General features: G+C 45.2%; 1 long non-coding RNA gene across 20 annotated transcripts in view; it reads right to left on the bottom strand.

Annotated features, from left to right (window-relative positions):
• Positions 1-26,398, bottom strand: part of LOC125282077 (uncharacterized) — a 102,825-nt gene that overhangs the window by 645 nt on the left and 75,782 nt on the right. For 7 of the 20 annotated variants that reach the window (XR_008957434.1, XR_008957436.1, XR_008957447.1 and 4 more), the window contains 7 exons: positions 25,064-25,222; positions 24,642-24,716; positions 23,997-24,527; positions 23,491-23,612; positions 21,315-21,887; positions 13,785-18,901; positions 49-13,563 (listed from right to left, as the gene is read on the bottom strand). This is a non-coding gene — a long non-coding RNA (uncharacterized LOC125282077). The other 13 variants (XR_008957437.1, XR_008957432.1, XR_008957435.1 and 10 more) reach the window with 13 other exon arrangements.

The raw sequence follows: 26,398 nt of genomic DNA, 5'->3' as shown, positions 1-26,398 counted from the left end.
TTCCCTTTCCTGCTTGTTTTGTGTGTTGGGAGAAAATGGGAGGGGTACCTTAAAGGGCACATCTGAGCCTGGTTCCATGAACATCTATGCTGACGTAGGAGCCAAGATTTCCAGCCTTCGTGCATCTCCTTATGCGGTTCTTCTGAAGCAGCAGTTCCCTCCAGGCCCCAGGCTCTGGGTCAGATGCACAATAGCTACTGTTCCCTGGCTGGCATCTGAAGGATCAGGGATGGGTTCTCTCTTGCCAGGATAATGGGAATTTTTTTTAAAATTTTTTTATTATGTTTTGTTATTCCCCATACAGTACATCATTAGTTTTTGATGTAGTGTTCCATGATTCATTGTTTGCGTATAACACCCAGTGCTCCATGCAATACGTGCCCTCCTTAATACCCAGCACCGGCCTAGCCCAATCCCCCACCGCCTCCCCTCTGAAACCCTCCGTTTGTTTCCCAGAGTCCATAGGGGAAGACTTTTTTAAACAAACCCAATTTGATGAGTTTTGACACATGTATATACCCATGATAATGAACATAGTCATCATTCTCAAAAAATTCCCTGATGCCCTTACAATCCTTCCCTCCCCCAACCATCCCGTCACCAGGTAATCACTGGTCTACTTTCTGTCTGTCTGTCTGTTTGTTGGTTTATTTTTATGCAAGGGTGCTCTTTATTTTTTTATTTAAATCCAATTAATTAACATATAATGTATTATTTGTTTCAGAGGTAGAGGCCAGTGATTCATCAGTCTCATATAATACACAGTGCTCATTACATCACGTGCCCTCCTTAATGCCCAGCACCCGGTTACCCCATCCCCCACCACCTCCCCTCCAGCAACCCTCAGTTTGTTTCCTATGATTAAGAGCCTCTTATGGCCTGTCTCCCTCTCTCTCATCTTGTTGTATTTTTCCTCTCTTCCCCATGATCCTCTATTTTGTTTCTTTAATTCCACGTGTGCATGAGATCATATGATAATTGTCTTTCTCTGATTAATTTATTTTGCTTAGCGTAATCCCACCAGTTCCATCTACATCATTGCAAATGGCAAGATTTCATTGTTTTGATGGCTGAGTAGTATTCCATTATACACACCACATATATATATTCCATTCCATATATACCACATCTTCTTTATCCATTCATCTGTCAATGGACATCTGGGCTCTTTCCATAGTTTGGCTGGTGTGGACATTGCTGCTATAAACATTGGGATGCAGGTGCCCCTTCGGGTCACTATATTTGTATCTTTGGGATAAATACCTAGTAGTGCAATTGCTGGGTCATAGGGAAGTTCTGTTTTTAACTTTTTGAGGAACCTCCAAATTCTTCTCCAGAATTAGATACCAGTTTCCATTCCCGCCAACAGGGCAAGAGGGTTCCCCTTTCTCCTCATCCTTGCCAACATCTGTCATTTCCTGACTTGTTAATGAGGTGGTATCTCATTATGATTTTGATTTGTATTTCCCAAGTGATATTTAACATTTTTCATGTGTCTGTTGTCCATTTGTATGTTTTCTTTGGAGAATGTCTATTTGTGTCTTCTGCCCATTTCTTGCTTGGATTATTTATTCTTTGGGTGTTGAATTTGAGAAGTTCTTTATAGATTTTGGATATTAGCCCTTTATCTGATTAAGACATTTGCAAATATCTTCTCCCATTCCGTGGGCTGCCTCTTAGTTTTTTTGACTGTTTCCTTGGCTGTGCAGAAGCTTTTTATCTTGATGAAGTCCCACAAGTTCATTTTTTCTTTTGTTTCCCTTGCCTTTGGAGATGTGTCATGAAAAAGGTTGCTGTCCTAGAGGTTGCTGCCTATGCTCTCCTCTAGGATTCTGATGGATTCCTGTCTCACACTTAGGTCTTTCATCCATTTGGAGTTTATCTTTGTGTATGGTGTGAGAGAGTGGTCAAGTTTCATTCTTTTGCATGTAGCTGTCCAATTTTCCCAACACCATTTGTTGAAGAGAGCGTCTTTTTTCCATTGGGTATTCAGTCCTGCTTTGTGGAAGATAAATTGACCATAGAGTCGAGGGTCCACTTCTGGATTCTCTGTTCTGTTCCATTGATCTATGTGTCTGTTTTTGTGCCGGTACCATACTGTCTTGATGATTACAGCTTTGTAATATAGCTTGAAGTCTGGAATCATGATGCCTCCAGCTTTGGATTTCTTTTGCAATATTACTTTTGCTATTTGGGGTCTTTTCTGGTTCCATACAAGTTTTAGGATTGTTTGCTCTGGGTCTATGGAAAATGCTGATGGTATTTTGATAGGGATTGTGTTGAATGTGTAGATTGCTTTGGGTAACATAGACATTTTAACAATATTTGTTCTTCCAATCCATGAGCATGGAATGTTTTTCCATTTCTTTGTGTCTTCCTCGATTTCTTTCATAAGGTTCTATAATTTTCAGAGTACAGACCATTTACCTCTTTGGTTCTGTTTATTCCTAGGTAATTTAATGGGTTTTTTGGGCAACTGTAAATGGGATCGATGCCTTCTCTTTCATCTGCCTCATTCTTAGTGTATCAAAATGCAACTGACTTCTGTGCACTGATTTCATATCCTGCCACTTTGCTGAATTCCTGTATGAGTCCTAGCAATTTTTGGGTGGAGTCTTTGGGACTTTCTCCATAGAGTACCTTGTTTGACTTCTTCTTTGCCAGTTTGGATGTCTTTTCTTTCTGTTGTCTGATTGCTGAGGCGAGGACTTCCAGTACTATGTGGAACAACAGCAGTGAGAGTGGACAGCCTTGTCATGTTCCTGACCTTACGGGAAAAGCTCTCAGATTTTCACCATTGAGGATGATATTTGCCATGGGTTTTTCATATGTGGCTTTTATGATGCTGAGGCATGTTCCCTCTATCCCTACACAGCAGAGAGTTTTTATCAAGAAAAGATTTTGTATTTTCTTAAATGCTTTTTCTGCATCAATTGAGAGGATCGTATGGTTCTTGACCTTTCTTTTATTAATGTGGTGTATCACATTGATTGATTTGCAGATGTTGAACCATCCTTGCAGCCCAGGAACAAATCCTAAATGGTCACGGTGAATTATCCTTTTAATGTACTGTTGGATCCTATTAGCTAGTATCTTGGTGAGAATTTTTGCATCGATGTTCATCAGGAATATTGGTCTGTAATTCTCCTTTTTGGTGGGGTCTTTGGTTTGGGGATCAAGGTAGTGCTGGCCTCATAGAAAGAGTTTGGAAGTTTTCCTTCCATTTCTATTTTTTGAAACCGCTTCAGGAGAATAAGTTATTAATGCTTCTTTATATGTTTGGTTTCCGCTGGTAGGCCATCTGGTCCTGGACTCTTGTTTGTTGGGAGATTCTTAATTACTGCTTCAATTTCTTTGCTGATTATGGGTCTGTTCAGGTTTTCTATTTCTTCCTGTTTCAGTTTTGGTAGTTTATATGTTTCTGGGAATGCATCCATTTCTTCCAGATTGCCAAGTTTGTTGGCACATAATTGCTCATAATATGTTCTTATAATTGTTTGTATTTCTTCAGTGTTGGTTGTGATCTCTCCTCTTTCGTTTGTGATTTTGAGTCCTTTCTCTTTTCTTTTGGATAAGTCTGGCTAGGGTTTATCAATCTTATTCTTTCAAAGCATGAGCTCCTAGTTTTGTTGATCTGTTCTACTGTTCTTTTGATTTCTATATCATTGATTTCTGTTCTAATCTTTGTTATTTCTCTTCTCCTGCTGGCTTTAGGCTTTATTTGCTGGGTTTTTTCCCCATCTCCTTTAGGAGTAAGGTTAGGATGTGTATTTGAGAATTTTCTTGTTTCTTGAGAAAGACCGGTATTGCTATATACTTCCCTCTTAGGACTACCTTTGCTGCATTCCAAAGGTTCTGAACTGTCGTGTTTTCATTTTCATTTGCTTCCATTTTTTTTTTAATTCTTTAATTTTCTGCTTGGCGCCTTCATTCTTCAGTAAGATGTTCTTTAAGCTGGGGCGCCTGGGTGGCACAGCGGTTAAGCATCTGCCTTCGGCTCAGGGCGTGATCCCGGCGTTATGGGATTGAGCCCCACATCAGGCTCCTCCGCTATGAGCCTGCTTCTTCCTCTCCCACTCCCCCTGGTTGTGTTCCCTCTCTCGCTGGCTGTCTCTGTCTCTGTCGAATAAATAAATAAAATCTTAAAAAAAAAAAAGATGTTCTTTAAGCTCCATGTATTTGTGGTCTTCCAAATTTTTTCTTATGGTTGACTTTAAGTTTTACAGCATTGTGGGGACACCTGGGTGGCACAGCTGTTAAGCGTCTGCCTTCGGCTCAGGACGTGATCCCGGCGTTATGGGATCGAGCCCCACATCAGGCTCCTCCACTATGAGCCTGCTTCTTCCTCTCCCACTCCCTCTGCTTGTGTTCCCTCTCTCGCTGGCTGTCTCTGTCTCTGTCGAATAAATAAAATCTTAAAAAAAAAAAAAAGTTTTACATTATTGTGGTCTGAAAATATGTAGGGAACCATCCCAGTCTTTTGGTACCTGTTGAGACCTGATTTGTGACCCAGTATGTGATCTATTCTGGAGAATGTTCCATGTGCACTTGAGAAGAATGTGCATTCTGCTCCTTTAGGATGAAGTGCTCTGAATATATCTCTAAAGTCCATCTGGTCCAGTGTGTCATCCAAAGCCCTTGTTTTTTGATGCAAAGAGTGAGATCTTGTTGATTGTTGATCTTCTGCTTAGATCATCTGTCCATTGCTCTTTGCAAACTGAAGGGTAAGAAATCAGAGAAAGACAAACCTTATGAGACTCTTGACTCTGGGAAACAACCTGAGGGTTGCGGAAGGGGAGTTGGGTGGGCGGATGGGGTAACTGGGTGATGGGCATTAAGGAGGGCACGTGATGTAATGAGCACTGGGTATTATATGCAACTGATGAATCACTAAACTTCACCTCTGAAACATATACTGTACATTAATTTTTTTTAAAAAAAAGCAGGTAGATAGAGCAATGGAACAGAAGAGAGAGCCCCCAAATAAATTCACACATACATGGATAAATGATCTTTGATGAGGGTGCCAAGAGTACACAATGAGGAAAGGATAGTCTCTTTAACAATCAACAGAATGAAAAGGCAGTCTATAGAATGGGAGAATCCAATTGCAAACCTTGTATCAGAAAAGAGACTAGGGGCCCTGGGTGGCTCAGCTGATTAAGCATCCAACTCTTGATTTCAGCTTAGGGCATGATCTCAGGGTTATGAGTTCAAGCCCTGCTTTGGGCTCCATACTCATTTTGGATTCTGCTTGAGATTCTCTACCTTGTCCTCTGCCCCACCTACTACTTGCTCACTCTCTCTCTAAAAAATAAAATCTTTAAAAAATAAAAAAGAGGCTAATATCCAAAATATATAAGAAACTGCTACTAATCATTAAAATAAAAGTGTTTAATCCAGGGGCGCCTGAATAACTCAGTTGGTTAAGCATCTGCTTTCTGCTCAGGTGATGATCCCGGAGTCTTGGAATCAAGTCCCACATCAGGCTCCCTGCTCAGCAGAGTCTGCTTCTCCCTCTGACCCTCCCTCCTCTTGTGCTTTCTCTCGCTCTCTCAAAATAAATGAATCTTTTAAGAAAGTGTTTCACCCAACATAAAAATGGGCTAAATATTTCAATAGACATTTTTCCAATGAAGAAATACAAATGGCTGACAGACATATGAAAAGCAGCTCAGCATCATTAATCATCAGAGAAATCCAAATCAAAGGACAATATCATGTCACCTGTTAGGATGGTTTATATATATGTTGGTAAGAAAATGGAAATTTGAACATTCATATACTGTTAGTGAGAATGTAAAATGGTACAGCCATTATGGAAAACAGTACTGAGTTTCCTCAGATAATTGCAAATAGAACCACCATATGATCCAGTAATCACATATCTAGGGATACATCCAAAGGAAATGAAATCAGTAGATGACCCTAGTATTTGTTATGATAGTCACCAACTCCTGTGTCGTGTTGAATTCAGAGGAAATAATTTTATCTTCCATCACTATTATGTTAACTATAAACTGTAAGTGTCCTTCATCAAGTTGACAAAGTCTTTCTTAATTCTTATTTTGCTGAGAGTTTTTAAAATCTTGAATGTATGTTGAATTGTCCTAAATGCTTTTTCTGTATCTGCTGAAATGATCAAGATTCTTCTTCTTCAGTCCATTGACTTGGGCATTACTGTATCAGTTTCCCATTGCTGTAACCAATTACCACAAATGTATTGCCTTCAAACCTCATAAATATAGTGTCTTACACTTCTGCAGGTTAGAGTCTCATATGGGCCTCACTGGACTAAAATAAATACGTCTGTAGGGTGTTCCTTTTTGGAGGCGCTGGGAGAGAATATTGTTCCTGGCTTTTTCTAGCTTCTAGAGGTTGTCTACACTCCCTGCTTAGTTGCCCCTTCCACCTCTAATGCCAGCAATAGCTGACTGACTGCCCCACATCCTAGTGGACTCTTCTGCTGCACTTCCACTTTTAATGACCTTGTGACCACTTGGATAATCCAGGATCATCTCCTGATTTTAATGTGAGCTGATTGGCAACCTAATTCCATCTGCAACTTTAATTCCCCTTCCCCATGTAAGGCAACATGCGGGCAGATTCCAAGGATTAGAACATGGACATTTGTGGGGGGCATCATTCTGCTAGAGCTGGTACCCAGGGCTGAGTGTCAAGGAGCAGGGACATATATGAATGCAGGAGCCCATCTCCCCATGGTGCCTAGGGAGAGAATAAGAGGGACTTAGGGTTGCCCCTTTCTGGAATCTCAGGGAGCAGAGCTCTTGAGCATCTATACACGACCTGTGCCCCTCTCATTGTGCTCCTCACTTTCTGCACAGATGAGAGCTGAACTTTTCTGGGTGGAAGATTTGTGGGGGGCCCCTCATTCAGCTCTGGTCCACTCCCTCATTCACCCAACTCACTGTTCTACTTGTCCCTCCCCCATGCCAGGGTCTGTGGTCCAGGTGGGGTTGACTCAGCCACCCTCAGTGTCCAAGGGCCAAGGAGAGATGGCCACCAACACGTGCACTAGGGGAGCAGCTCAGCTTCAGCAACACCTGGGCTTTGTTGCCAAACTCCTGACCCCCAGATTTGCAATTGCCTCTCAGAAGAGCTTCCTGGGCTCCAGGTCAGGCAGCCAGGCTTCTTGATCTCTGGGCTTCAGCCTGGAAAAGAGGCTGATTATTACTGCTTAGTGTGGGACAGCAGCTTGATGCCTACATTGTCCTCAAGGCCCACAGGGAAGTGAGATAAAAACCTGTTGGCTGTCTGTACCTTCTCACTGTCCAGAGTTATTGCTGTCATTTTGTGGGCAAGTGGCTGCTGCTGAGTTCTGGAGTAGTGTAATGGGGGCCGTCCTTTCTCCTCTGGTTCTCTGATACTGTGTGGTTGATGCACCCCCATTTCTAAGATCCTGGGTATGGTTTGCTGACCCAGCTGTCCACAATTTCTGGAGCTTTTGGTCAGATCACTCAGTCCTGCACTGGAAGTATTGGTGTGGATTATTATGTTAGTGACTGGAACCAGCTTTGCTCTGGGAAAAAAATGCAGAGTCCCTCTTCTTCCCTTGAAAGTTCTGCTTCCCTCCAATTTCCTGATACCATATGTGTACACCCAAACAACAGACCCAATCAACCCTTGGGTCCAGTATCAGGCAGAGGTTAACTGGCGTGTGCCAAAGAGGGCTGGGTGGTCCCTCCCATTCCTCAGAGTGGAGCACCCACAAGATGTGCTTAGCGCTCTCTCCCTCTCCTTGAGGCCTTCCCTATTTTGTCCCCCAATCAGGAATGATGGAGAGAGAGCAACACAGGATGAGGTGAAGGGGATCCCCCTGACTGCCACAGTGGAAAGTGGGTTGGTCTTGGCTGATCTGTCATGGTCTTTGGTCCTTCTGCTGTTCTTTTTTTTTTTTTTTTAAGATTTTATTTATTTATTTGACAGAGAGATAGGCAGTGAGAGAGGGAACACAAGCAGGGGGAGTGGGAGAGGAAGAAGCAGGCTCCCAGCAGAGGAGCCCAATGTGGGACTCGATCCCGGAACGCCGGGATCACGCCCTGAGCCGAAGGCAGACGCTTAACGACTGCGCTACCCAGGGGCCCCTTCTGCTGTTCTGAATCTGGAACAAGTTCTCTCTGAGGTTGGGTTCCCTCTGGATCCCCCTCTACAGTGATCTACAATGGAGGAAGAAGCTGTGGAGGTCACTTCACTGAGTGCAAGGCTGTGGAAGAGGCTGCAGTCTTAAGAGGAGGCTCCTGGGCAGTGAAGAGACCCCACTCTGGGAGGAGGGGATAGTGGACAGGTGGATGGGCATGCAACTCTCTCTCCAAGGTCCCCTTCTGTATGTACATCTGGCCCTAACACAGCAGGAGGAGTTGTGGGCCTGCCTTGCCACAAACCCCTGGGGTACATCAGCTGTGGGAGGCCATCAAGGGGAGGGGAAGGATCTGCATGACTTCCCTGTCCTCCCTTTGAGTGGGGCCAGTAGGTAAAATCAACTTTGGGCCCCGCGGGAAGCAGAACTCGAAGGGTCTTTCCATCACAGCCTCGTCCTCTTTCCTCCCCACTCCTCTCACTCTCTGCTCAGGTGATTTGTTGACAGTGGATCAGGGGAGGCCCTGCCACTTCCTTCTTATAGACATCATATGACCTCAGACTCACCATCCCTGTGTCTCTTTCCATTTCAGGGCCCTGGGCACAGTCTACACCGTCTCGGGAATCTCAGTGTCGGGGTCTCCTGGACAGAGAGGTGCTGTGTCTCGCACTGGGCTCGCAGTGCGTCATTGGACTTTGGCACAGGATGAATGCTGTCCTCAAAACTGTGACCCTCTGAAGCCCCCGCACTTAGCTTCCTCTGGTGTTCTGGTGATGCATGCTGCTTCAGTTAGTTGTGAAAAGTCCTATTCGACGGAAAACTGAGTATATTTAGAATGATGTGTTCATTGAATAGATCGATGTAAGAAGTGACCTCTAAGGATTCATGTGTGAGTTCTTTTCTCTAGGAAATTGTCTTGATGACTCATCCCATGTCTTCCGTGACTATAGGATTAACCATGCTTTTTTGCCTCAATTTGGACAAGTCACTTAACTCCTTTGCAGGTAGGCTGCATGCAGAGGTGACCAAACTTATTTTACAAGTTTGGACTAAATGAACAAATGCATTGACTGCTTAGGACATGTGGAAGACCCCTGAGGGTGGGTCTTTGGAAAAACCCTGAGAGACCGTGGTCAACCTGGCCGGGAGGGCAGTGACACCGCAGTGCTACTATGTATCCTACATCCTCTAGACTCCAGGAGAGACATCCAGCTGTAGCCACCCATGTTTTAAGAAAAAGTGGCAGGGAAAAAGACAAAATGTCAGACACAAAAGAAAGAACTGAGAAAATAATGCCCATAACATAGGATGACTGGGGTTGACTGTGACAATGGAGAGAGACAGCTGTGACAAGACAAGGATCTCAGAGCTGCAGAGAGGCGCATGCCTCTCTGAGTGATCATGATTTGCTCAGAGGACATGACCCAGTAATGTGAGACTAGGCTGTCAGTAGGCCACCAACCAACATTTAGTGAAGGGTAGCATGACAGATACATCCCAAGATCTTACATGAATACAACTTCTCTCTCTCCTCACAAATGCCCCCTTGAGGAATGACTGTTAGTCCTGTTTTCGACATGAGGAGACATCTCCTAGAAATGTTTTTTGATCCTGCTGTGTGTCATGTGGTGTGAATGGCAGAGCGAGGCATGGTGCAGACCATGCAGATTCAGATCCTGCACCCTCCCCACTGCAACGTGTTGTCCTCACTGCACTGTCTCTGGAGAATCTCTGTCCCGTTCACCAGGTGCAAGGAGGTAAGTGCAGGATTACTGGTAAGAACTTCACATTCTCTCCCTCCATGGATCCTAATTATTCTTGGGAAGATATACATAAAATAACCACACAATAAAAAGTTCAACTAATAGGAGATCCCTGAAAAAGATGACCTGGGCACAGCTCTAGTCAGGGAGATTTTGGGAGGTTCTCTGGAAGAGGGGCTGACTGAACCCCTATCTGAGGAATGCATTCAGGGTAACTTGGGGTGCAGCCTGGGTAGTGGCTGGAGTGGGCAGTGGAGGAGGTGATGCCTGCAGAAAGAACATCGTATGGATGGAATCAGGAGGCGATGAGGAAAGTTTGAGGACGAGGCGATGGGAGGTCAATGTGACTGGAGCTGTTTCGCAGTCAACAGACAACTCGTAACCAACCAAGCAAACCGCATGCTGCCTAGACACAGCTCAGTGCGGTCAACTCAAAGCCACAGTAATGCTGTCGTGAGGCTCAGACTTCCACTGTGACATGAGGCCCAGCGAGAAGCCGAGTCCTTCCCAACCCGTCTGCTGCACACACGTCAGTGTGATGTACGTGTCTGGAGTGGTCTCCAGGCAAACAGGATGATGAAAATCAGCTACTTCCTCTTGACTGCTCTAGCGAGGCCTTGGGCAATTTGGAGCAATTTTACATGTATTTTTTTAATTTTTTTTAAAGATTTTATTTATTTGACAGAGAGAGAGACAGCGAGAGAGGGAACACAAGCAGGAGGAGTGGGAGAGGAAGAAGCAGGCCTCCCGCCAAGCAGGGAGCCCGATGCGGGGCTCGATCCCAGGCCCCTGGGATAATGACCTGAGCCGAAGGCAGACGCTTAACGACTGAGCCCCCCCGGTGCCTGTACATATATTTTAAAGATACAGTGTGGATTTAGAATGATAGGCAGTTTTACACCATATCTTGGAATCTCTGTATATCTTCATGTTTTCTTTCTATATAGTACAAGCCTTATCAAGATAAGTAAAATATACATGACCAAAGATAATTGATTTTATTCCCAAATAACTTTCTCTATGACTGTGAAGATGAATTAAGTAAATTTACAAGTTCAAGAAATCATACATATATTAAATATCCAAACTCTACCATTACAAAATTGTGCATATGATAAGCTTTAGTTTTTTTTAAGTTGGAGGAAGAATATAACAACAAAGCCCTGTTTAATGACCTAAATTCAACCTGAGGATCTGGTTGGTCACTATTATCCAGAGGTGCCACGTCATATTATTCAGTATACGATTTTAAGAAAATTCTTTTATTTTTTTAAAATTTAATTCCTTTTAAAGTGACGCTCTATTTTGAAGCTGAGTTTCATGTCTGTGACCTAACAGTGTGCACACAACTGCATGAGGAGTCTCTCTGAGACACAGTTTACGTTGAACTGTGATTCCTGCAAACACCTGAGGATAATCAGTCATGGACTGTGGCTTGAGTATGAGTATGATGTGGTGAGTGACTTTAGTGCAAATGGCAGCTTAAAGACCTCCAAAAATTCTCTCCTCAAAAAAAAATCAATGAGGAAACTGGCAAAAATTGCCACCAACATCTTAAGAACTCTGGAAATAAACTCAAACTTGCAGCAGTAGAGGGAATGTTGATACTGGTGGAAGAGGGAGGAAAAAAAACAGGTGAGTCTCAGTCAGAACCATGAGTTTTGTGCTGTTTTAACATGGCCTAGTCCCATCCCCTGCCCTGTGGCTCCAGAGTAGTTCAGAAAACTAAAGCCCATGTTCACAGTGAAAGACAGCAATGCGGCAGCCACTGGAGAGAACAGAATGGGTCCGGAGCTCCCTCAAACCTCATTTCTAGAGAATTACCACTAATGGGTCTGAGGGATGTCTGCAAGACCCTACTTGTTTGACTGTTTGTGTTTAATCTCACTTGGAGCTTGCCCAGAACAAAAAGCCTTTTCCCAGCATAATTGTCAAAAAAGAAATTATAGGCAGTTGCTTAACTTGTGGTTGGTTGGTTAAAGTGATAGATATTAGTTGGAGCAAACAATAGAGTAATAGAAAGCTTACAAGGACCACCAAAAAATGAGATTTCCATGAGGGGATCTGAAAAGTTCTGACTTATTCTTACGAATCTAGAACACTGTAAGCATACCCAGGAGAGACCCTAGAAGGCCCTTAGCTCTCCCCCTGCCTGACCTGGATGTTCTGCACAAGCAACAATGAAGGTTTTCAGCTACCAGCTGAATTTTGAAGATACGATTCAACATGCTCACGAAGCCCTTCGACAAAGACTGAATGACTTAGTTCTAGGCTGTTCGTGAGATCTCTCTCCGGCCAATAGCTGACCGCCATAGAGCTGAGCAGGGACTACAGTGGTCACACGTGACAAAGAATACAGACTTTGGAGAATTAGTTCATTAAAGTCACTAATGAGAAAGCAATGACAAAAAATAGCAAAGCCAACAAATCCTAGGGAAGAGTGAGAATCCGATTTCTAGAGTTGTCATATGATATTATTTTAAATAACCAATTTACAGTCCCCCTCCCCAGTAACAAGATACCTGCAGGGAAACCAGAAGTCTGACTGTGCAGAAAAAAGTTGGCATACCAGGGCCAAGTGTGCTTTCCTATGACAGGCCTGCTTGTCAGACTGACCCTGTCTGAAGTCTGGGAACTTGGAATCAAGAGGGTCCCCACCATTCTCTGGTAAGTGTGGCTTGCTGTGCCTAGACTGTTGGTGCAAACCCTGTGGTTTATGCAGCACATATCTTTGCTGATAGAACTCTGAAATTCAGGTATGTGCGAGGCAGAGGGTGCCTAAATGACCAGTTCCCACTAAAAACCTCTGAGTACAAAGTCTCTAATGAGCTTTCCTGGAAGATGTTTCACACTTTATTGCTGGAGGAATGAAGTGTACCTTTGTGATGCCACTGGAGCAGTTCTCTTGAAAGCTTGTGGCTGGTTTTCTCTGAACCTCCCATGCACCTTTCCCTTTGCTTATTTTGCTTAGTGTGCTTTCACTGTAATAAATCACAACTATCAGGATGGCTATATACTGAGTTCAGTTAGTCTTTCTAGAGGGACGGATGTTGGAGGTGCTCTTGGGCTGTCCCCCACACATAAGCTGATATACAAGGAGAAAAAAGCAATGAATACACACTGTCCCTAAGCAAAGTCCAGACACTGGACTTACGAGACAGATACTTTGTATCAGCTCTTTTAAGTATATGTAAAGAATTAAGGGAAATGATATTTAAAGAACTAAAACATAGTATGAGACTTATATCTCTCCAAGTAGAGAATAACAATAAAAAAGATGTGAATTATAAAAGAGAAACAGATATTCTGGAGTTGAAAAGTATAGTAACAACTGAAAATGTCACTAAAGGGGCTTGTATTCACTTCCTAGGACCGCTGTAAGAAATTACTACACTCTACATGGGCTAAAACAATAGAAATTTACTCTTTCACACGTCTGAAGGCTGGAAATCTGAAGTCAAGCTATAACTTAGGCTCTGTTTCCTATTGAAAGAGCTAGAGAACTATCTTTCCTTGCCCCTTGCTATCTTTTGGTAGTTTCTGGAAATTCATGGCTTTCCTTGGATTGCATCTGCATCACTCTAAACCCTGCCTCTGTCATCACATGGTGGCTTTCTCCCCTCTGTGTCTGTGTGTCCAAACCTCCCTGCTCTTATAAGGACAGCAGCCATTCAATCAGGGCACACTCTAATCCAGTGTAACCTTATCTTTTTTTTTTTTTTTTAAAGATTTTATTTATTTATTTGACAGAGATAGAGACAGCCAGCGAGAGAGGGAACACAAGCAGGGGGAGTGGGAGAGGAAGAAGCAAGCTCATAGCGGAGGAGCCCGATGTGGGGCTCGATCCCGTAACGCCGGGATCACGCCCTGAGCCGAAAGCAGACGCTTTAACCGCTGTGCCACCCAGGCGCCCCCAGTGTAACCTTATCTTGATTATATCTGCAAAGACCTTATTTCCAAATAAGGATACTTTCACAGGTACTGTGGGGTACAACTTTAATGTATAATTTGGGGAGACACAAAGCCACAACAAAGCTGAACAACAGATTTGAGCAGGAAAAAGACAAAAATTTGAAGATAGATTAATAGAGATCCAGTCTGATGAACAGTGAGTTAAAAAATATGGATGGGAGAAAAAAATAGCAGAGCCTCGCGGACCTGTATAATACAATAAGCATGCCAACATATGCACAAAGAAAAGTCCCCAGAAAAAGAAAAGACAGAGAATGAAATATAAAATAAGTAAAAGATAAAATAAATAAAAGAGAGGGACAGTGAAGATATGTGAAGGAACAATAGCCAAAATCTCACCAAATTTCATGAGAAACATTAATAAAAATATTCAAGAAGTTCAAAAAAGTCCAAGCAGGATAAACCCACCTCATAATAAAATTGTTCAAGGCCAAAGACAAAGAGAAAATCATGAAAGCAACTAATCATTTACAAAGGCTCCTCAATTTTATGGCTAATTTTCATCAGAAACCAGAGGCCAGAAGGCAGTGGGATGACATGAAAAGTGCCAAAAGACAGGAACTGTCAGCCAAGAGCTCTGCATCTAGCAGATGTCTTTCAGTAATAAAGGAGACATTGAGACATTCCCAGATAACATCTGAGAGAACCCACTGCTTTCACAAGGCCTACAAAGAAATACTAAGGGCCCTTCAAGCTGAAATGAAAAGACAACAGAGTAACTTAAATCTACATGAAGAAATAAAGAGTTGCATAGGTTAATATACAAGAAAGTGTAAATATATAAGTATGTATATGTTGGCTAATGAATTTAAATAAAAAATATAAAAGTATGTAAGATGTGTATAATTGTAAACAATGTATTATTTTCTCCTGATTTAAAAGGCACCACCTGAAGTCAATATTATAAACATGCTGACGAGCACACAGTGTATAAAGATATAATTTGTATGACCATGGCAATAAGGGGAGGGTGTGCATTGAATCTACATGAAGGTAGTTTCTATATGCCATGGAAATTAATCTGGTATTAATCCAATTAGAATGTTATAATTTAAGGTGTTAATTATAATCTGAGGGAAGCTACTAAGAACATAACCCAGAATATATAGCAAAAGAAGCACCATGGAAATGTATTCGGTACGCTAGAACATAACATAAAAAACCGGTAATGGAGGACTATTAGAAAAGAGATGACATATACAGCCAAAAAACCAAACCAAAACAAAAAACAGATACCAATGCTAGCTGATTAGTAATGAAATATTCATGGATTATATACTCCAATTCAGAGGCAGATATTGGCAGAATGGATTTAAAAAAACCCTATAATCTCTATTTGCTGCCTATGAGGGAGTCACGCTTTAAGTCTAAGACAGAGAGGTTGAAAATAAAAGGAAAATAAATGCTAAGCAAGTAGTAACCAAAAGAGAACGAGACTGGCTTTGATAATATAAGACAAACTTTTATGACATTTTTCTTCTAGAAAAAAAAAGGACATTTTATAATGACAAAAGGGCCCATCCTTCGAGATTATGAACGTTTTACAAGAGAACTCCAAAATACATAAAACAAAATGACAAAAATGAAGAGAAACAGACCCCTCAACAATTGGAGACTTCAATATTCAACTTCCAATAATGAAAAGTCATTTCTTGTGATGCTCACAGGGTGGGAGGAGTAGGGGCTGAGATCCATATTTCATGGTGCAGGTACTGAAATTTAGAGATTAAGTGACTTTCTCAGAGTTGCAGCTCAACTGCAACTGAATGATGGTTCTGAGTCAGGGGATACAGACGGTTCCCTGGAGATAGAGATCCCTGATCACCTGAATACGAGATCAGGTCCTGGACACCTGAATTGAGCCCTTTCCTCACTCCCTTGCTCATATCCTCTTGCCCCAAGGTTTCTGCAGGCAGACACCTGGTATGTCAAGGAGGTGCCTGCACCAAGAGGATGGCTCAAATCCTGACCCAACTCCTGGCTCTGTGTTTCAATCCCTGACTCAAAATACATTGTCTTTCCTCCAAATGAAGAACAACCCCTGATGGAGTGGGGGGATCTGAGCATGTCTCCATCTCCCCTCACTTGCCCCCAGCACTTGATTCTATCTGCTGCCTTTCAGTGAGACTCCCTGGTGGTCAGGTGATCACCCTGAATGACCAGTAGTCTGCTTGCCTCCCAACTGGCTCAGAACCCAGGACATTCTAAACCAACTGCCCACGTGACAGTTGCCCAAAGAACTAGCTTCGTCTTCAACTGACCAAACTTGGATGATGAGCAGTTCATTAACTAGGAGAGGGGTCTGCCAGGCTGGACTTTTGTGGCTTAGTGGATGAAATCTACACAGCTCCAGTGTCTCCCTGACTATCTGACCCACACTCAGAGCAGCCACTATGGAAGGCATGGCTGAGAGCAGGAAGTAGCCACACTGGCCCTTGAGTATGCACCTTCCCTGCTCACTCCTTCCTTTCCAACATCCAGTGTCTTTTGTACAAACCACAGTCCTTCTTCTTGAATCTAATTACTGATTTTACTCCCATGCCACCTTCAATGGAGTAGTTAGTGGGGGTGATATTTGTGGCCCTACCATGTTGTTTGGTCAGATGCCCATTTCAATGTGGCTGAACCACTGTGGGCACAGCCAGCAGAACAGTGGACAGCCAGCAGATCTTCTTAAACACAAATAGTTATATTGTGAATCCCGTGTTTGAATCCCTTATGATCTTTTTCTTTTTATAACCTGAGCCACAATCCTAGAAAACAAACTGAAAATAGAACTGTTGATATGCAGCTGAGAGAAGACCCTGGGAGCACATTCATTCATTCCTATGCTGCACTTCTGTTCTATGAGCAAAGAGGGGTATTATGATCTGTGATGGGGCTGTGATTTTATGAGGATGAGACAATGTAGAAAGGCAGCACAGCACAGGGACGGAGAGAGAGAGCATGAGAGCTGGTGTCTGGTGGCTGGTATCAACTCATGCTAGAAGACACATGTACCTGGGAAAGTTACTTAACCCCTTTGTCCCTGGTTCCCTGTTCTGCGGCATGAGGCCTATTTACTAGTATTCCCTTACGAAGCTTAATATAAGACAGTCCAGACATCACCTGGAGAAAATGACCGGTGCTGCGTAAGTGCTGTGTAAGTGTTCCAGCATTAACTGTCTGCAAGAATAAGCAAGGAATACAGGAGTGGCTGCCTCCGGAGAGGAAACTCGAACAGATACAGGGCAGGGGAGGGTGCAAGGTGACATTTCAGCCCTCACATGGGCATGATGCTTTACAGCTCATGGAGAGTATCTGTCATCATTTCCTGTCATCCCCCATCATCCTCATGGGTTATGCAGGGTAGGTGCTGTGACCCCTGTTTTGTGATTCATGGCTCTAAATTGTAGAGATTTTAAATGACGCCTGGAGTCACAAGGCTGATGACAGATCTGAGATAGGAAAGTAGTTGTTTCCTTGGGGACAGAGATCCCTGAACAACCCCTACCGCCTCCCCTGAGTCCTCCAGATCATGTGCTGGACTTCTGAACCAAGGGCTACCCTCCCTCCATTCCCCAAATTTTCCTGCCCCAAAGTTGCTGTCAGAACATAGAAGGTGCTGGAGCCAAGAGAAGGGCACATGCCTCCACCCAAACGTTTCAATCTCTGACCCAAAAGCTATGATATTTTCCTGAAAGGAAGTCCCTTAACAGGTCGGGGGAAAATCCCTCCTCCTCCCACGTCATCACACATCAGCTGCCTCAAGGCAGACCGACGGTGTGACCAGTGCTCTGCTTGACTCCTATGTGGCCCAGAGCCCAGGATTTTCCAAGCCAACTTGCACATATAATTCCTCTCTAATGAATCAGCTTGGCCTTCAAGAACCAACCCTGGATGAACCACTAGTTAATGAGGAAAGTGACCTGATGGACTGGTGCTTTGCTGGTTTAATAGATGAAGCTGACATGTCCTCCACTGTCTTCTGACCACTGATCTGAGCAATAGCCTGAGCAGGCAGAGCCTACACTCTGAGTGTGCACTTCCCGCTCCCCAAACTCTGAAGTCTCTGTAGACTCCTCACCCTTCTCTAGACCTTGCAGTTGCAGGGAGAGAGTTTCTTCCCTCTGCCACCAAATGTTCATTCCACCAACCCAATGGCATTGTCCCTTCTCACCACTGTCCCAGGCAGCACCCAAACACCCAGTAATCCTGTTCACATCAACCAATGGAAATCACTCCATGAAATCCCAGTTTCATTCCTTTATAAAAACTCTGTGGATTTATAGACCGCTGATGTTTGGTTTTGGATCTTGACATCTACGTTCAGAAGAGTTAACCTGTGATTTCCCTTTACTGTGATGTCTATTGCTAGGTGGCATCCAAATTCTCCTGATCTGATGAAAGCAGTGTAGGTGTGTTCCCTCTGCATATGTTCTCTGGAAGAGGATGTCGGAGAGTGGCATCACTTCTAAAACACTTTGTAGAAATCAGAGGAAACGATCTGTGCCTGAGTTTGTTTTGTAGAAAAAAATAGTTTTACATTTGTTTTTTAATTGATGTTTACTTTACATATTGTAAAGTCCCCGAATCTTAAATGTCTAGCTTTATGGTTTCCTGTAATATAAATGCATCTGTTGCCAACACCAATTTGACACACAGAGCATCTCCAGGACCCTGGCAGCCTCCTATAGAAGGAGTTAAGAATAATATCTAACTTATTAGGTTACATGAATAAAATCATCTACTCCATGTATAGTCTAGGCACAACGATTACACATAATTAGCTCAGAAAGAGTGTGGCAGCGTCCTTGGAAGGTAGTTATGTTGCCTGTATGTACTATTACCACCACCCTGTCTCCGCTTTTGTGGCCGCATACATCAGCGGTCACCCCAGTGTTTGGTTGGTTTTCCTGCGGTGCCAACAAGGAAGTTAGGGAAGCAACGGAGAACATGTGCACTCGTTTGCTTTACCATTTTCATCCCAAGTGCCCTGCACTCACATTTCCTCTTCCTGTTCTTCTTTGCCCCAATTTGCTTTGTCTTTTCCTTCTTTTGAGTCCATTACAAAAAAATTTGTTCACAGCTGAAAGGAAGACAAGAATCAGGCATAACCAGAGCCACCCAGGGCAGGTAACCATTAAGTGGAGGATGCTGAGAGCAGATCCAGAATTCCTGGGGCCCCTCCAGCAGGGACCCTTCCGACTCCCAGCCCAGCTCCTGGCTGGGGCCATTCAGGGCTGCGCAGCAGGAGTCCGTGGTACAGACCCAGCGTAAGGGGCCAGAGCAACACTAAGAATGTGAATGAGGTAGGCTGCAGGAGGTTTTATAGACACTGATCCAAGGACCTTAAGTGCCTGTATGAGACCACATACTACAGGATGAGAATTATAAAGAGGGAATGGGGGAAGAGCTACAAAGAGGAGCTTATAGATAGCAAAAACAAAGTGAAAAGAGATGAAAGAGGAAATAAACTGCATGCACAGTTTTGCTCCCTGCATGTAATCCTGTGCATGGATAATTGTAGGAGTGGGGAGGAGGAAGCCTTGGGAAAGGACGGGGACAGTCAGGGTTGGGGTGAGAACTTGGACCCACTGCTCCTGGCAGGATAAAGGCCGACCTGGGGATGACTCTGTCTTCACCTCTGCAATGAGGGAATGGGTCTCTGTGATCTGCAACATATTTTTTCCAGCCTTCAAATTTCATAACTGTGACCATGAATGAACTCCTGTGTCATCTTGTCCTTACAAGAAGGCAGTCACTATCCGCATGCATTTCTGTGTGTGATGTTGCCTTCCTCAGTACTCATGACTCAGTACTCCCCTTCCACTTCTCTCCACTATTTAGTGTTCATCGTCCTTCTCCGTGTCAGCCTCTACCAGCCATGTTATTTTAAAATATGGGGACACCGGAGGAATGATCATGGGTACACTGCCACCCTCCCTCATCAATCAATTGATCAATTAACCAATCCATGCAAACCCAGGGGGCACCTGTAATGGGACTGGGGTTTTGTTGGGCCCTATGGGAGAGAATGGCAATGAGTTCCACATACTACCTGTCCTGTGCCTGGGGTAATTGCAGTTACTTGAAGATCGTTCTCAAAAAATCCCATAGGTTTCCTAGCCCCCTAGAGAGCATGAACATGAAATCAGAAGTAAGCTAACTTGTCTAAATTCCCTTAGTCTATACGTGGGGCAACAGGGGCTCTACAGCTGATGCGATCACATAAACACACAGTACCTGCCACAGTTTGCCCTGAACCTTGGAAGGACTGGGAGGGTGGGCTTTGGGCAGGCCTGGGGTAGGCATGACCAAGGTGTGGGGGGCAGGGCCAATGTGTGGCTGAGGCAGTGGGTTCTGAGAGGAGCACTGACTCCCTGCCCTGCTGCCCAGAGAGAGGTCGTGTCCTGTGGCCAATGCCAGGTGACCAGGTCAGCAGGGCTGTAAAAGCTGGTGTGTGAAATAGGCCCAGCAGCTCCTCATACAGTCCTCTAGAATCCCTGCCGGCCATGGAGGGTCTCCAGGGCAGCTGCACATGGGCCTCTTTCAGATGGAAGCACATTCACAGTTCAGACTTGGGTGAGGTATGGAGGCTGGGATGAGCTAAAGGACATTGGAGCATATGCATAATTGCAGAGGAAAGGTTCTTCAACTCACCTAGCTATGGAAGTGGCCTTTAAGGAGGAGCAAACAGGACAGGAACATAATGTTACTAGTCCTGTACGTTAAAAGGGAGAGAGTTGACCTCTCATCTACCTCCTGGCTCATGCTAGAACTTTGTATCCAGATTCAAGTGTCTGTTGGGTCGCACCAGATTACATCCATCAAGGTTAATAACAAGAAAGATACCAAAATCCCAAGAGGTGCTAATGAAACAGAACCTAAGCTTTGACATCTGGCAGTGGGAAAGAGAAGGAAGTACAGGTTTCATGGGAAAGAATTCTTTTTTTTTTTAAAGATTTTATTTATTTATTCGACAGAGATAGAGACAGCCAGCGAGAGAGGGAACACAAGCAGGGGGAGTGGGAGAGGAAGAAGCAGGCTCATAGCGGAGCAGCCTGACGTGGGGCTCGATCCCATAACGCCGGGATCACGCCCTGAGCCGAAGGCAGATGCTTAACCGCTGTGCCACCCAGGCGCCCCCATGGGAAAGAATTTTTAAATAGGAAAGCAAAAATGATTGCAAACACAGCACACCTGATGCCTATGGACTCCATTCCTCTTACTAATATGTCATTAAAATATGAAATGAACAAATTAGACTTGTACATATATTTCCCTACCCCTTCTGCTTTCCTATCCACCTTCCTCAGTCTCCAGAGCAGCAGGTGCAACCCAACTGTACCCGGAACCCTCTTGCATTGCTTCCTACCTGAGTGTTGTTCCCTACCTGGAGAGTCATCCTCCTCACTGCTGGAATCTTGAATGCTCTCCACAAGAAAATCTATAGAAACACAAATATGATATATAGAAACACATCAATTAGAGGGGCTCACCCTTTCCTCCTCCTCTAGTTGAGGTTGTGTGGGTCATACGGCATCAACCTGATATTTCCTGTGGGTTCTCAGAAGTTCTCTATACTTGGTGGAGTCAGAGCCCTTCAACAAGAATTGATCACAGTTACAAACCTTCGAATGAGACAGAGATGCTGAATGAATCAGCTTTCACACTCTCAGTTCTACAGGCACATTGCAGCTCTTACCTCCAAACTTACCACCTGAGATTCAAATTAGTATGGGCACATTTGAAATGTGGCTAGTGTGAGTGAGCAATGTGGTGTTATTTTAATTCGCTGAATGTTGGTGTAAAATTAATTATAAGCAGACACATGTGGCTAGAGGCTAGCACCCTGGAGAGCACAGTTCTAGAATCCAAAGATGAAAAAGAGGTCACTTGCCCTCCGCTGGTTGTTTCTTGGTTGTAGTTTGCTGGCCTGATCTGATCATTCATGTATAGGCATTTCTGGGCTCGTGCACACATGACGGGCACAACTTAAGACTCTGGGACACTAAACAGTAAGGTCAACCACCAGGTCCTAGAGGAAGCGACCTACAGAAATCCCAATGTCACTGCATAGAAACAAACAAACAAACAAACCCTAAAATATATATGGAACCACAAAGGACCCCTAATAACCAAAACAATCTTGAGAATGAAGAACAAAGATGGAATCCCCCCACTTCCTGACTTTAAAGCATATTACAAAGCTACGGTAATCCAACAGAATGGTACTAGCATAAAAACAGGCCGGTAGACCAGTGGAACAGAGCAGAGAGCCCCCAAATAAACTCACACGTACATAGATAAATGATCTGTGACAAGGGTGCCAAGATTGCACAATGGGGAAAGTAAAGGAGGCACGGAGTGAACACTGACACTCCCTAACCCAGCTGTTTAGGAGATTTGCAACAAGGGTGATGGGCACCAAGCTAAAAGCCAAGTTTTACTTTAAATTCCTATTTGCCACTGTATCTTGGGTATGGACTTACAGGATTTGAGCATTTCTCATGGTATGGTGATGTCATAAATCACATTAAATTATCTTCCTGATTCTTAACTGCTCTGGGCCATGTACAAGCAATGACCTCAGCTATGACAGATGTTGGCCTACACTGTCCTACATGGGGCCTCTTAGCTCTCAGAATCAGTGGACTGACCAGGAGCATGTGGACTTTCTATGTGACTTTCACTCTAATGACTATGTCAGAGCTGGCTGTTAAATCCATCTATAGTTGTTCTGGGTTATGTGACCACTGAGGCCACCTTATAACGTGGTCAGTGTTTGGGAAATGTGTACACTTTAGTACTTTGGGAGTGTACACGGATGCTGAAACCCCCCTGCTCTGTGACTAATGATCCCGTAGCTGAGTGATAAGTGCAGATCAGTAGCACAGAGCATCAGCAATGGGGACACTGGCCTAGGTCCACACTTTGACTTTCCTACTCAGGAGGTCAAGACCTGGGACAGTCTTTTCTGCTCTATCTCCGAGGAAGGGAACATTCAACAAACTTCCAGGCACAGTTGTGGTGATGGAGGAATTCGGGATTGTATGAGTAGCTAGGGAGGAGGACTGGCTCTTCTCCTTCCTCCCACATACAATAGCTGATGACGCTTTAAGATTCCTTAGTTCAGGAATGAATATGAGAGTCTATATCTTTTACGTTACTGTAGGAAGTAAAAGAACAAACCACACTCTTGGGCTCTAAAAGAAAAAAAGGGCTTTAATATAATAATATTTGAATTTACCACTTACTATTTAAGAGAATAAATATTGCCCCCCGTCAAATAACTAAATAGATGGGAGGAAGGGGTGTGGAACACATGGGGCGCATGCACCGCAAATCCCCAGCTGCTGAGGAATCCCTGCAGGGCCACTGGACACTTGCTCAGCCCTGAGGTTGACTGCGGCTAGTTCTTCTCCTTCTTGAGTGCTGCTGACCAGCTAGGACCGGGGCTCCAGCTGGCAGGACAGGGTGTAGCTAAGGACAGAGGGATACCTGTGAGTTGCCCAGGAGCTTCCATTCAAGAGTCCCTGCCAGTGTTTGCCCACAGCTGGAGTCAGGCGCCCCGGCAACAAGGCCTGAGGCTGCCCAGGGAAGGAGGATCCCAGGAGTGGCCAGCAGAAAGAGTCCACCCCGAACCTCACCGACCCAGATCCTGATGGGCCTCACCTCTCAGCCTCGCTGAGCGACTCCATAGCCTGGAACCAGGCCTGAAAAGGATCCTCGGGCTCTAGGGTGTAATTCTCAGCAGCCACCTGGAGCAGCACGATGTCCGTCATGACTTGGTATTCCTGAGCAGAGAGAGAAGCACAGGATGTATAGGGAGCCTTGGGGGGGGGGGGGGAGCGGGAGCTGCAGGGTCTGGTGAGGGTTGAGCAGCAGGACCGGGCACCCATCCCAGGTCCTGGCACACATGGCCACCCTCCTGCCTAGAGATTGATCCGGTCTCCACCTGTTCTCAGAGGTGAATATCAGTAGCCTCTCCTCCGGGAAGTTCTCCTGGATGCCATGTGTCTGTCCCCATCTCCTAATGGGATGGGTCTTGCACTGCTTTCTTCTCAAGGGATCCCAGGAAATGTGAGGTGGAGGGGATGGAGCCAAGCAATGTTCTTCCCAGGGACATCTCTGAGGCCCACTCCCTACCCTTCCCTGCGGGAAGCGCCACATATGCTCACCTTATTTCTTTTGTGGTCGTTGATCTCATTCCCGTGGAAAGCAGACAAAGTCCATCAGAATGAGGCCCCTGGTTCTTAGGAGCACTTGATTCCCATCCCTTCTCATGCTGCACCATGGCCAGGACCCGTGAGGGGGCCGTGCATACACAGATAGCGGGCCTGGGATCTAGGCCAGGCTCTGGGGTCCAGAGAAAGGAGGACATGGGGCAGATGGACTGGCTACAGGTCGGGACCCTGCAGCACCACCCTCTCGGAAGACAGTGGGGGAGGCCGAAGCCTCAGGCAGGAAGGGGCTGCTGCGGCTACTGAGGTGCTTGCTGACGTGGAGGGTCCTGACTTCATTCTCCCTCCACGGGCAAACTCACCGGGGGAGGCTGAGGTCCAGTCAGACAGACCTAATGCAGCCCTGCCTTCAGGAAGCTCTGCTGCTTCACCAGTCTTCGGCACCGGGAGCCGTGGCCTAACTGCAGCCTCACCTCGCTCATCCCTGAGATGGGCAACAGCCCCCAGGCTCACAGGGTAGCCGTGAGGCTGTCATGAGGGGAGGTTTGCCGAGTCCTGAGAGCTCAGGGCTCAGTACAGGGGCGCTCTGCTCCCAAACCTCCGGATTCTGGTCCCTCCCCCACAATCCTCAGGCTCACCCACCTCCAGATAGTCCTCCATTGCAATATCCAGCATCACCAGTTCAGTGAGGAAAGTGCCAAGTTAGGGGACAACACCCTGTGTCATGAGGGGGAGGGTTGGGATGAGTCCCTGCTCTCTGGTGCCCACAGGGACCCTCCCCTGAAAATGCTGCAGCCTCCTCGCCCACCCCAGTTTCCCACATGGAGCAGCCTAGGACCCTTAGCAGTCTCCCCTCAATTCCCTTTCCCCTCACCCTCCAAGAACGTCATACTCTTCCTAATCACCTCCAGGGCCTGCTTTTAGAAAATCACAGGGTATATAGCCCTGGGCTCCTCCCCATTCCGAAACCCATTCTGGATCCAGCTTTCTAGACCCTCCTTCTGGTCACTTTGAAACAAGAATTTTAGAAGCAACAGGAAGTGGAGCTGGAGTGGAAGTCCCACCTGTACTGATTTGGAGGCTTCCAGCCCTCAGGGAGAAGCCCCTCTCCTCTGACTTTGGAGGCCCTGGGTCTCAGGCACACTCACTTTCTTCTGCAGCCTCTTCTTCTAGGCTCTCCGGAGGGCCATCACCAGGGTGGCAGATTTATTAGATGGTTGCTCCTGTAGGGCCAAGGACAAGATCCTTGAGACCGTAATACCCTCAGTCCACTTGCCCCCACCATCTTTTAATTCAGACCCTAGATATCTGACTTAAGTCAGCTGATAACTGATAAACATTATCCTTAAGCATGCCATGTGTGATTCTAGACAAATCTCAGCTCCAACATTCACTCTATGTGTGACCCTGAGCTTGAAGTCTGGCCTCCCTGAGCCTGTTTTCTCATCAGGAAAAGTGAGAATTCTACCTACCTCCCATCGTCTCCTGAGGACTCAGTATCGTATTACTATCATTATTGTTGTGGCCCTCAACCCATCCCATCCCCATCACTGAGCAGAGCCCTGTCCTCTGGGCTTTCAAGGTTTGTACAGGTGTCCATCTGGACTAGCTGTTGACACAGAGAGACAGGGTGTCTAGGCTAGGGAATCTGGTTGAGCAGCACCTGGTTGTTCCACCCCCAACGGAATCTTCACCCCAGCCTGTCACCACATTCATGCCAAAGGCTTCCCCTCTCCAAGGAATGCTTCAGGCCATTCCCTATTTCATCCATGCAGGACCCTGTTCCCTCACACCCTTCTTCTCTTTCCAGACCTGCACCTTCCATGCTACCTTGATGACTAGTTTCCTGCTCTGTGGGTTGTCTTCAGTGCCCAGCTTTTTAAAGTTTTGAAAGCACTTCCTGAATAGAGGGAAAGGAGGCAGGACGATTGGAGGAATAATGTGGCAGGGTTGAGTGCAAGTCCCTTTTATTTGAGAACCCCAAAGTGTCAAATTGGCTGGATAACAGTTTTCTCTGGGTTCCTCTGAGCACTAAGGTCTTTGTAGGACATGGGAGAGAGCTCTGATGTAGGTCATCCTATGACTCCATTCCCATATTAATTGAGCAGCTCTGTTTTGGTCAATTTTGGTTTCAATTGGGCAGAGTTTAGTGGTTGTAAAGTAAACACATGAAAATATTTATTCAGCTCAGCCTTGTGGGGGAACATTTAGGAAAACTGATTTCTAAAGCAGGAGACATGGTGGCCTATTCTCCAGGGAGGCTGAGAGACCCGCCTGCCAGCCCAGGTCCTGTAGTCAGGGATTGCTGCTTCCCAGGAGGTCCAAGCTGGCTGAGGGGGAAGAGGACAGGCCTCTGGGAGATCCCTCATCTATGCTGGTCCGTCCATGCAGAGAGACCG

The sequence above is a fragment of the Ursus arctos genome, unplaced genomic scaffold, assembly GCF_023065955.2.
Source record: "Ursus arctos isolate Adak ecotype North America unplaced genomic scaffold, UrsArc2.0 scaffold_48, whole genome shotgun sequence".
Lineage (NCBI taxonomy): Eukaryota > Metazoa > Chordata > Mammalia > Carnivora > Ursidae > Ursus > Ursus arctos.
Note: the sequence above shows the minus strand (reverse complement) of the source record. Positions and strands in the feature narration are given on the sequence as shown.